The sequence below is a fragment of the Oncorhynchus gorbuscha genome, linkage group LG21, assembly GCF_021184085.1.
Source record: "Oncorhynchus gorbuscha isolate QuinsamMale2020 ecotype Even-year linkage group LG21, OgorEven_v1.0, whole genome shotgun sequence".
Lineage (NCBI taxonomy): Eukaryota > Metazoa > Chordata > Actinopteri > Salmoniformes > Salmonidae > Oncorhynchus > Oncorhynchus gorbuscha.
In genome coordinates, this window is record NC_060193.1 from 20,930,679 (window position 1) to 20,940,970 (window position 10,292).

At 44.3% G+C, this 10,292-nt stretch overlaps 1 long non-coding RNA gene across 1 annotated transcript; it reads left to right on the top strand.

Annotated features, from left to right (window-relative positions):
* On the top strand, window positions 1–2,137 carry LOC124007761. Its single transcript, XR_006834001.1, has 3 exons — window positions 1–66; window positions 1,618–1,676; window positions 1,804–2,137. It is a non-coding gene; the product is annotated as an uncharacterized LOC124007761 (long non-coding RNA).
* Window positions 2,138–10,292: the final 8,155 nt, after the last annotated feature.

Here is a 10,292-nt window from a genome sequence, read left to right on the forward strand (position 1 = left end):
CAGAAAGGTTTGACAGTACAATGAAGATCAGACATTGGTTAATGTTTTTGTTTTACACCAACTTCAGTAAGTACAAATTTTGAATGTGGATGCTTTTTCAAATAATTTCATGCCATAGTCTTATGAATCCATTTAAATGCCTAGTAGTATGCATATGAAAAGTATAATGAGATGTACTGTCTCCATAATGGGTAGAAATTATTTTTGACCAGATCTTTTACAGTTTGTGCATTGTCTAAGGACATTATTCAACCCTGGGATTTGTTCTGGGATGGGAGGTAGTGTGACTATCCCTTGCTTTGGTTCATCTGATATGGTGACCTACACTACATGGCCAAAAGTATCTGGTCACGTGCTCGTCGAATATCTCATTCCTAAATCATGGGTATTAATATGGAGTTGGTCCCCCTTTTCCTGCAATAACAGCCTCCAATCTTCTAGGAAGGCTTTCCACTAGATTTTGGAAAATTACTGTGGGGACTTGCTTCCAATCAGCCACAAGAAAATGATTGAGGTCAGGCACTGATGTTGGACGATTAGGCCTGGCTCGCAGTCCGAGTTCCAATTCAACCCAAAGGTGTTCGATGGGATTGAGGTCAGGGCACTGTGCAAGTCAGTCAAGTTCTTCCACAACAATCTCGACAAACCATTTCTTTATGGACCTCGCTTTGTACACAGGGGCATTGTTATGCTGAAACAGGAAAGAGCCTTCCCCAAACTCTTTCCACAAAGCCCCGAATCAGATTTGTCCGTCAGACTGCCAGATGGTGAAGCAAGATTCAACACTCCAGAGAACACGTTTCCACTGCTCCAGAGTCCAATGGCATGGAGCTTTACACCACTCCAGATGACGTTTAGCATTGCGCATGGTGATCTTAGGCTTGTGTCACAAACCGGCTCAAAGCCCGTAACAAAAAGGAGACAACGTAGAGATAAGGAGTAACAAAATATATATTTATTGAATAAAGTACACTAAGTACAATATACAATGGTGTGTGTAATCAGTAATCAGTAGTGTAAGTGAGTGTTTTGCATGCATGAATGTGATAATGCAGGGTGTTGAAAGGTGCCAAAGCAAACAACCAAAAGACCACCAAGATACACAACAAAATCTGTAAAGGCGTCTACATGGAGAGAGTCTCCTCCATGAATGGGGAAGTGGTGTATTTATCCTGGGACACACCGAGCCCAGGTCTTTCCCATGTAGCTGACGACCCTCCCAACTCCGCCCACCAGCATCCTAATAAGGAAACAATAACAAAGAGAGAATACGGCAAACAGAGTGGGAGGGTCGTCACACTTGTGAAGCTCCAGACGAACAGATTTTGTGCTGATGCTGATTCCAGAGGCTGTTTGGAACTCTGTACTTGCAATAGAGGACATCCTATTGTTACGTGCAATGCATTTCAGCACTCGGCGGTCCTGTTCTGTGAGCTTGTGTGGCCTACCACTTTGCGGCTGAGCTGTTGTTGCTGCTAGAAGTTTCCACTTCACAATAACAGCACTTTGACCAGTTGACCAGGGCAGCTTTAGCAGGGCAGACATTTGACTTTAAGAATAAAATGACAGACGTAGTATGTTTCAAGTGTTTTCAATGTTTTATAATTCATCTTTTAGCGGGGACGCCTCAGCAGAGAAATTATGGGAATCCTCATGCCAACACATCAGACCAACAGGTCAGCAGGATTGCTGTATCAAGAATGAGACTTTTTAAGAGTATTAAAGCAAAATATTACAGCATTACATTTGACCCAGAGTCTTCATTGAGTGAGTCTGTGTTTCATCCTCCTACTGTAACTACAGGATGGGAATGATGCCATAAACTATGCTGCCCTGAAGTTCACTGACAAGAATAGTACCAGGCCAGGAGACAGAGGAGAGAATGGAGAGAACAGAGAGAGGAAGAAACCATCTACTCAGGTGTGAGTCATCAAGACAGGGTGTAACAGAGTAGGGTCATCCAATCAGCATCATTCTAAGTTAAGCCCTACCCCTCCTCTGAACTCCAATTTGATCTTGACATTGTCCTTGTTACCTGGCTATTTTGTCCGTAGAGCTCTGAGACAGGATTGGGTCGTGGAACAGATCTGGGGAAGGGTACCAAAAATGTCTGCAGCATTGAAGGTCCCCAAGAACACAGTGGCCTCCATCAGTCTTAAATGGAAAATGTTTGGAACCCCCAAGACTCTTCCTAGAACTGAGCAATCGGGGGAGAAGGGCCTTGGTCAGGGAGGTTGTCACTCAACCCGATGGTCACTTTGACAGAGCTCCATAGTTCCTCTGTGGAGATGGGAGAACCTTCCAGAAGGACAACCATCTCTGCAGCACTCTACCCATTAGGCCTTTATCGTAGAGTGGCCAGACGGAAGCCACTCCCCAGTAAAATGCATGACAGCCCGCTTGGTTTGAGACACACCGAAAGGACTCTGACCATGAGAAACAAGATTCTCTGGTCTGATGAAACCAAGATTGTCTTAACAAGAGATGGTCACGGTTGTTTTATACAGGTATCCTTGATTTAGTTGTGTACTGTTAGCTAGCTAGCTAAAGTTATCTGGCTGGTTTCATTGTTCTCTCTCTTACCTCTGGTAGTAACAAGAGATGTTCATGGTTGTTTTATACAGATAATCTTGATTTAGTTGGCGTGGGCTACGGCCAAACAGTTGCCTGTGTTGAGTTGGGTTAATACACCAGGAATTCGTGAACTCAACGCTCTGTCTGGACAATTGTTAATTTATGATCTAGCCGGGTCATTACAGTACGTTGTTACTTATTCTGATGTTACGTTAGTTCACAACTGCATTTACTATTTTTGCAGTCAGGATCCAGCAAGTCTATTTGACTGTGTCTGAGTCAGTCCAATGAGGAGACTCTGTGAATCTGAACTGTACATTACACACTCAGACCTGTCCAGGAGAATGGAAATCCTGAATGAGAGATCACTAAAGACTACTGTATTGTGTTTGCTGTGTTTTTTCCATATACTGTATGTTTTTGGTGAGGTGAAGTGACTGTATGGTAATAGAAGCCCTAGTGGATGACAGTGTCATATCATACATGTTCCAAATGTAACTTGCCACCTGGATTCGGTTTTAGGATTCGGTTTTATGTAGAAAAATGTGAAATAGTGTTTTTTACATTGGATAAGAGTAGATACTCAGAGCTACAAAATGGTATATCATACACTGAATTTGAGGAACAATGGGAAAGTAATTATTCTTTGAAAGTTGATCAACTTGTAAATTCACTTTTGAGAAAATCGCCTTTGAATGTTTTGATATCTAGTGAAGAGCTCTTTTTTGTCTACACCCATTCAGCATCGTTCACACTCTCTTAAGCGTTAGTCCCACCCATCTCGTTTTGCTCTCGGAGCGCACACTTGACACTCTGGCCGATGATTTGTTTAGTTTTGGATAACATGAAAACAGCCTAACCAGCTCTGCTGGCAACAATTTCATTACGCTTTTTTGCAGATGTTTACTGACACCGGCCATATAAAACGGGTGTCGTAGACACTTCACGTAACGTTAGCTAACGAGACAGCCAGCTAACGTTAGCTAGTTAAACAACAATGAACAAAGTGCAAACACGGCCTAACTTTAGTCTCTAACTAGAAAAGCAAACAGCTCTGGGAAATGAATAATAACGTTTGCTACACAGAGCTGTGTCTACAACCTACCCAAGAGGAACTTCAGACTCTCTGATGCAGGGACTTACTACTGTGCTGTGGCCTCATGTTATACAGTGATACTGTTTGAAAACTTTTCACAAGGCACAGCTGTTAATTGAAATGCATTCCAGGTGACTACCTCATGAAGCTGGTTGAGAGAATGCCAAGAGTGTGCAAAGCTGTCATCCATCAAAGGGTGGCTACTTTGAAGAATCTAAAATATAAGATATATTTAGATGCATTTAACACTGTTTTGGTTACTACATGAATACATGTGTGTTATTTCATAGTTTTGATGTAGAAAATGTTGAAAATAATAAAAAAATAAAGAAAAACCCTTGAATGAGTACGTGTGTCAAAACCATTGACTGGTACCGTTTATTTAAGGGATAATGAACGAGGGGCTATGCGTTCAGTGGAAAATAATGAATGACGTGGAAGGTGTGGTCCACACTGTGCTAACTCATAGATATATATACATACATACGTACATAGAGTGGGGAGAACAAGTGTAATGAATTTCCTCCTCTTCTTCCGAAGAGGAGAGGCGAAACGGATCAGAGGACCAATACGCGGCGTGGTAAGAGTCCATGGTTCTTTTTAATACGTTAGGGTACACATGAACAACTGACTACAAAAAACAATAAATGTGAAAACTCAAAACAGTCCTATCTGGTGCAATCACAGAGATAGGAACAATCACCCACCAACACACAGTGAAACCCATGCTACCTAAGTATGATTCTCAATCAGAGACAACTAATGACACCTGCCTCTGATTGAGAACCATACTAGGCCGAAACATAGAAATTCCCAAAACCTAGAAAAACAAACATAGACTGCCCACCCAACTCACGCCCTGACCATACTAACTAAATACAAAACACAGGAAATAAAGGTCAGAACGTGACAACAAGTATTTGAAACACTGCCGATTTTGCAGGTTTTCCTACTTACAGAGCATGTAAAGGTCTGTCATTTTTATCATAGGTACACTTCAACTGTGAGAGACGGAATCTAAAACAAAAATCCAGAAAATCACATTGTATGATTTTTAAGTAATTAATTTGCATTTTATTGCAAAGTGTCCTTCCTGAATTGACTGGAATTTAAATGGAATTGACCCCAACCTTGACTGTAAGGTAACTGAAATTGTCCTCTACCTTAGCACAACTCCCATACTGTAACGCCTATGCAAATAAGAATGAAAATGGATTATTTTATGTCTAAATCTTAGCAAAAAGTGAGCCCTTTACCTCTAAACGGTGTACACTGTGGGCAGATATTTCCCTCTCCAACTATGTACTCTGGCCTGTTAGTTCCAGACATGTCCATGCATCTGAATGTATCTCAGCCTGTGAGGACAGAACCAGTGACCCTGGGGGGTTCTGTGAACCTTGAATGTTTCTCCACATTAGACTCAGTGTTATCCTGGTAATGGCTGAAACACACCCAAGGACATGGACTTTTACCCATTGTAACAGCCTACTATTAAAAAGTGCAATTTCATGTTACAAAGGATTAAATACACTTTAATCTGAAGCTTTGTCCTCACTGATGTTGGATTGTATCATTGTGGAATATTCTGGTATAATGAATGCTATTTTCGAAATGGTGCATATCTCATGATTCAAGGTCAGTATAGAAATGGGAAGAGATTGCAAGACAGTAAAAACATTTAGTATAAATATTCCGATTTTTTTTCCCACTAAGAATTTTTAAATATTACATGGTTCTTTTTAGCCAATGAATCTACTCAAGTGAAAGGAACCAAGTCTGACAATGAAGGTAAGACATTTGAAGAGCTGATCTCTGAAAAATGTCTGTACATGTTATCTTATCCTCACACGGGGCACCAAATGTAGGTACAGTGTTATAAATTATGTGTTTGTGTTTTTCTGGTCAGCAACATTAAGAAATCCCTTATTATATGTATATATTGTTCACCCTCTCAAGAGAAAAAAAACCAGAATTGCTGAGCTACATTACATTGTTGCTATCATTATTATCCTGATAGTTGTCACGCCTTGGTCATTGTATCTTGTGTTTTTGTTATATGTTTGGGTAGGCCAGGGTGTGACATGGGTTTATATGTTGTATTTCGTATTGGGGTTTGTATTAATTAGGAGTGTGTATTAGTAGGGGTGTGTCTAGTTAGGCTTGGCTGCCTGAGGCGATTCCTAATTGGAGTCAGCTGATTCTCGTTGTCTCGGATTGGGAACCGTATTTAGGCAGCCTGAGTGAGCGTTGTATTTCATGGGCGATTGTACCTGTCTTAGTGTTAGTCACCAGATAGGCTGTATTTGTTTCACTCGTTTGTTGTTTTCGTATTTTCAGTTATCTCATGTACCGCATTATTCTTCATTAAAAGTCATGAGTAACCTACACGCTGCATTTCGGTCTGACTCTCTACAAAAAACAGACGAAGTTCATTACAGAATCGCCCACCACGATTCACAGACCGAGCAGCGTGTGAACTGGCAGGATCTAAAGGAGGACGCTATGGACGGCAGAAGCAGGGATTATACGACGTGGGAAGAAATCGACAGGTGGGCGGCCGACCCAGGGCGAGTGCAGGAGCCCGCCTGGGATTCCCTACAGCAATGCGAAGAGGGCTATGCACGTATGGAATCGAGAAGGAAAGCATTGCTATACAGAGCGAAAACTGAAGGTAACAGGGGAAAGCGCAGAGAGAGAGTGGCTGAGTCAGGAAACAGACCTGAGCCTACTCTCCCTGTTAATCGTGAAGAGCAGTTGCAATGGGAGAGAATGCATCATTTGGAGATTTGGACATGGGAGGAGGAATTAGACGGTCAAGGACCCTGGGAGCAGCCGGGAGAATATCGCCGTCCCAAGGAGGAAATAGAGGCAGCTAAAGCTGAGAGGCGTATGTATGAGGAGGCAGCACGGCGACGCGGTTGGAAACCGGAAAGTCACCCCAAAAAAAATATTGGGGGGGAGCTAAAAGGGAGAATAGTTATGCCAGGTAGGAAACCTGCGCATACTCCCTGTGCTCACCGTTGGGCTAGAGAGACCGGGCAGGCACCGTGTTATGCTATGGAGCGCACGGTGTTTCCAGTGCGGGTGCAGAGCCAGCTGCGACTCATACCAGCCCTTCCTATTGGCCGGGCTAGAGTGGGCATCGAGCCAGGTAAGCTTGGGCAGGCTCGGTGCTCAAGAGCTCCAGTGCGCCTGCACGGTCCGGTCTATCCAGAGCCACCTCTACACACCAGTCCTCCGGTAGCAGCTCCCCGCACCAGGCTTCCTGTGCGTGTCCTCGCGCCAGTACCACCAGTTCCAGCACCACGCACCAGGCCTCCAGTGCGCCTCGCCTGTTCAGCGCAGCCAGTGCTTTTCTCCTCTCCGGCGCTGCCGGAGTCTCCTGTCTGTCCAGCGCCACCAGTGCTACCAGTCGGCCCAGCGCGTCCAGTGCGCATCGCCTGTTCAGCACAGCCAGTGCTTTTCTCCCCTCCTGCGCTATCGGAGTCTCCAGCCTGTTTAGCAGAGCCAGAGCCTTTCTCCTCTCCAGCGCTGCCGGAGTCTCCTGTCTGTCCAGCGCTACCAGTGCTACCAGTCGGCCCAGCGCGTCCAGTGCGCCTAGCCTGTTCAGCGCAGCCAGAGCTTTTCTCCTCTCCTGCACTGTTGGAGTCTCCCGCCTGTTCAGCTCAGCCAGAGCCTTTCTCCTCTCCTGTGCTGCCGGAGTCTCCTGTCGGCCCAGCGTCACCAGTCTGCCAGGATCCACCAGAAGTGCCAGTCTGCCAGGATCCGCCAGAAGTGCCAGTCTGCCAAGATCTTCTAGATCGGCCAGACAACCTTAATCATTCAGGTCCACCAGCCAGCCAGGAATTACCGGAGCCTACTACCTGCCTGAGCTTCCTCTCAGTACTGAGCTTCCTCTCAGTACTAGGCTCCCATTCTGTACTGGGCTCCCATTATGTACTGGGCTCCCTTTCAGTACCGGGCTCCCTTTCAGTACCGAGCTTCCCCTCAGTACCGAGCTTCCCCTCAGTACCGGGCTTCCCCTCAGTACCGGGCTTCCCCTCAGTACCGGGCTTCCCCTCAGTACCGGGCTGCTTCGGTCCCGGGCTGCCCCTCTATCCCGGGCTGCCCCTCTGTCCCGGGCTGCCCCTCTGTCCCGGGCTGCCCCGCTGTCCCGAGTTGCCCCTATGTCCCGAGCTGCCCCTCTGTCCCGAGCTGCCCCTCGGTCCCGAGCTGCCCCTCGGTCCCGAGCTGCCCCTCGGTCCCGAGCTGCCCCTCGGTCACGAGCTGCCCCTCAGTTATGTGGGGATCAGGGTGAGGACTATTAGGCCATGGTCGGCGGAGAAGGTGGATTATCCTAGGACGCGAAGGGGAGGAACTAGGACATTTATGGAGTGGGGTCCACGTCCCGAGCCAGAACCGCCACCATGGACAGACGCCCACCCGGACCCTCCCTATGCTCTTGAGGTGCGTCCCGGAGTCCGCACCTTAGGGGGGTTCTGTCACGCCTTGGTCATTGTATCTTGTGTTTTTGTTATATGTTTGGGTAGGCCAGGGTGTGACATGGGTTTATATGTTGTATTTCGTATTGGGGTTTGTATTAATTGGGAGTGTGTATTATTAGGGGTGTGTCTAGTTAGGCTTGGCTGCCTGAGGCGATTCCTAATTGGAGTCAGCTGATTCTAGTTGTCTCGGATTGGGAACCGTATTTAGGTAGCCTGAGTGCGCGTTGTATTTCGTGGGTGATTGTACCTGTCTTAGTGTTAGTCACCAGATAGGCTGTATTAGTTTCACTCGTTTGTTGTTTTGTATTCTCAGTTATTTCATGTACAGCATTTTCTTCATTAAATGTCATGAGTAACCTACACGCTGCATTTCGGTCTGACGTTCTACAAACAACAGACTAAGATCATTACAAGAGGTAAGTTTTATCAATGTGCACAATATGCTGAAACTGTTGGTACAGGGAACATGACATGTTTTTGATCATAAAACTTGACTAATTAATTGTTTGATGATGATGATGTTGATGCGGATGTAATTGATGTTGATGATGATGATGTTGTTTTTGTTGATGATGGTGATGATGATGTTGTTTTTGTTGATGATGGTGATGATGATGACGATAATGTTTGATTAAAAGGGGCGCCCCCTCAGCCAAGTACTCCGGAGGTCCCCAGTCATAACCAGGTACACAGACCTTGCATTTGTTGAGCTGTTGCTGAATCAATGTTTTTTTATTGAATCGAAGTATGAAAATATACACTTTAATTGTTTTGCTTCACCATTAATGTTTTAGTCTCATACCAAATATTTGGAATGTACTTTTGTTATTCCTCTCAGGATCAAGATGTTGACACACTCCATGACGCTGCTCTGAACGTCGTCCACAAGAAAGTGAAGGCCGGGAGAGAGAGGAGCGCCATGGAGAGAGACACTGTGTACTCTGGGGTGAGACGCCAAAACATGGACTGAAATATAAACTTTTGCTTTTTAATAACTTGCATTGATGTTATGTGTTTCCCACCTTATATAGCTTAATATATCAGGGAAGTTGTCATGTTCATTTCATTGTCTTAAAAGAAAACATGGACTGAAATGTAGACTTTTGCTCTTTAATAACTTGAATTAGTTGTATGTGTTTCCCACTGCATAAAGCTTAATATATCAGGGAAGTTTTCATTGTGTCTTACAAGAAAACATGGACTGAAACGTCAGCGTTGCCTCTTTATCAACTTGAATTGCTTGTATGTGTTTCTCACTGTATAAAGCTTTATATATTAGTGAAGTGTCTTTCAATGCCTTGTATTCTGTCAAATTCCTTTTGACATTGGTAATGTTGTGCAGATTAAATAAAATACTAAACTGCTGTCATACTGTCAGAGGTATTGTGTGATTTTCTCTCAGATTTTTCCCTTGCTCTTAAATTACTACAGCGGTTTCACTGGTGGGTTTGCAGGGAAGAACAATAACACCACAACTGATTTTGGGCAACAACATCAGAGTAGATTGACGTTTATGCTCAATGTAACATTATCTCATCCTGCTGACAAGATGTGCATATATGCATGCATGGAGTCCATTCTATTGACTAACTCTTTCAGTCATCTTCTCCTTTGTAAGCTGTATCCTGTATCACATCTCTCTGTGGTGTTCTGAATGCCCCTAAATAGATTTTCCACTCATGTAAACTCATCTCTAACCCCCAGCAATGACCGTCAGTCCTTACCACATGCTCTCTACACACACCTCAGTGCATCAAAACCACTACACACCCATGTCACTATGGGCCCATTTCAGGAAATACACACCTCTTTTACACACTCCTTTCTTACGCACTTCCCAGTAGTTGGTATTCAGACTTACCTATGCAGGTGTGTGACAGGCTTTGCAGATCGCTTGTGTTTGTTGAATAAATTAAATTTAACCGCTGAAAACCCTCCCACTTACTGGCCAAGTGAATTTCTCATGGAGTTTTCATTCAATCAGGTATTAAGTACGTTTGTTTAAAACTATCCCTACATTTGGTGTACCTTTAATTTGAATTTCTCGCCAGACTCACTAGAATATAGAGAGGGAACTGTTCCTAATATTAGGGATTTAAGAAAGCCATGTAAATATACACATATTTGTCTCCTTTTCA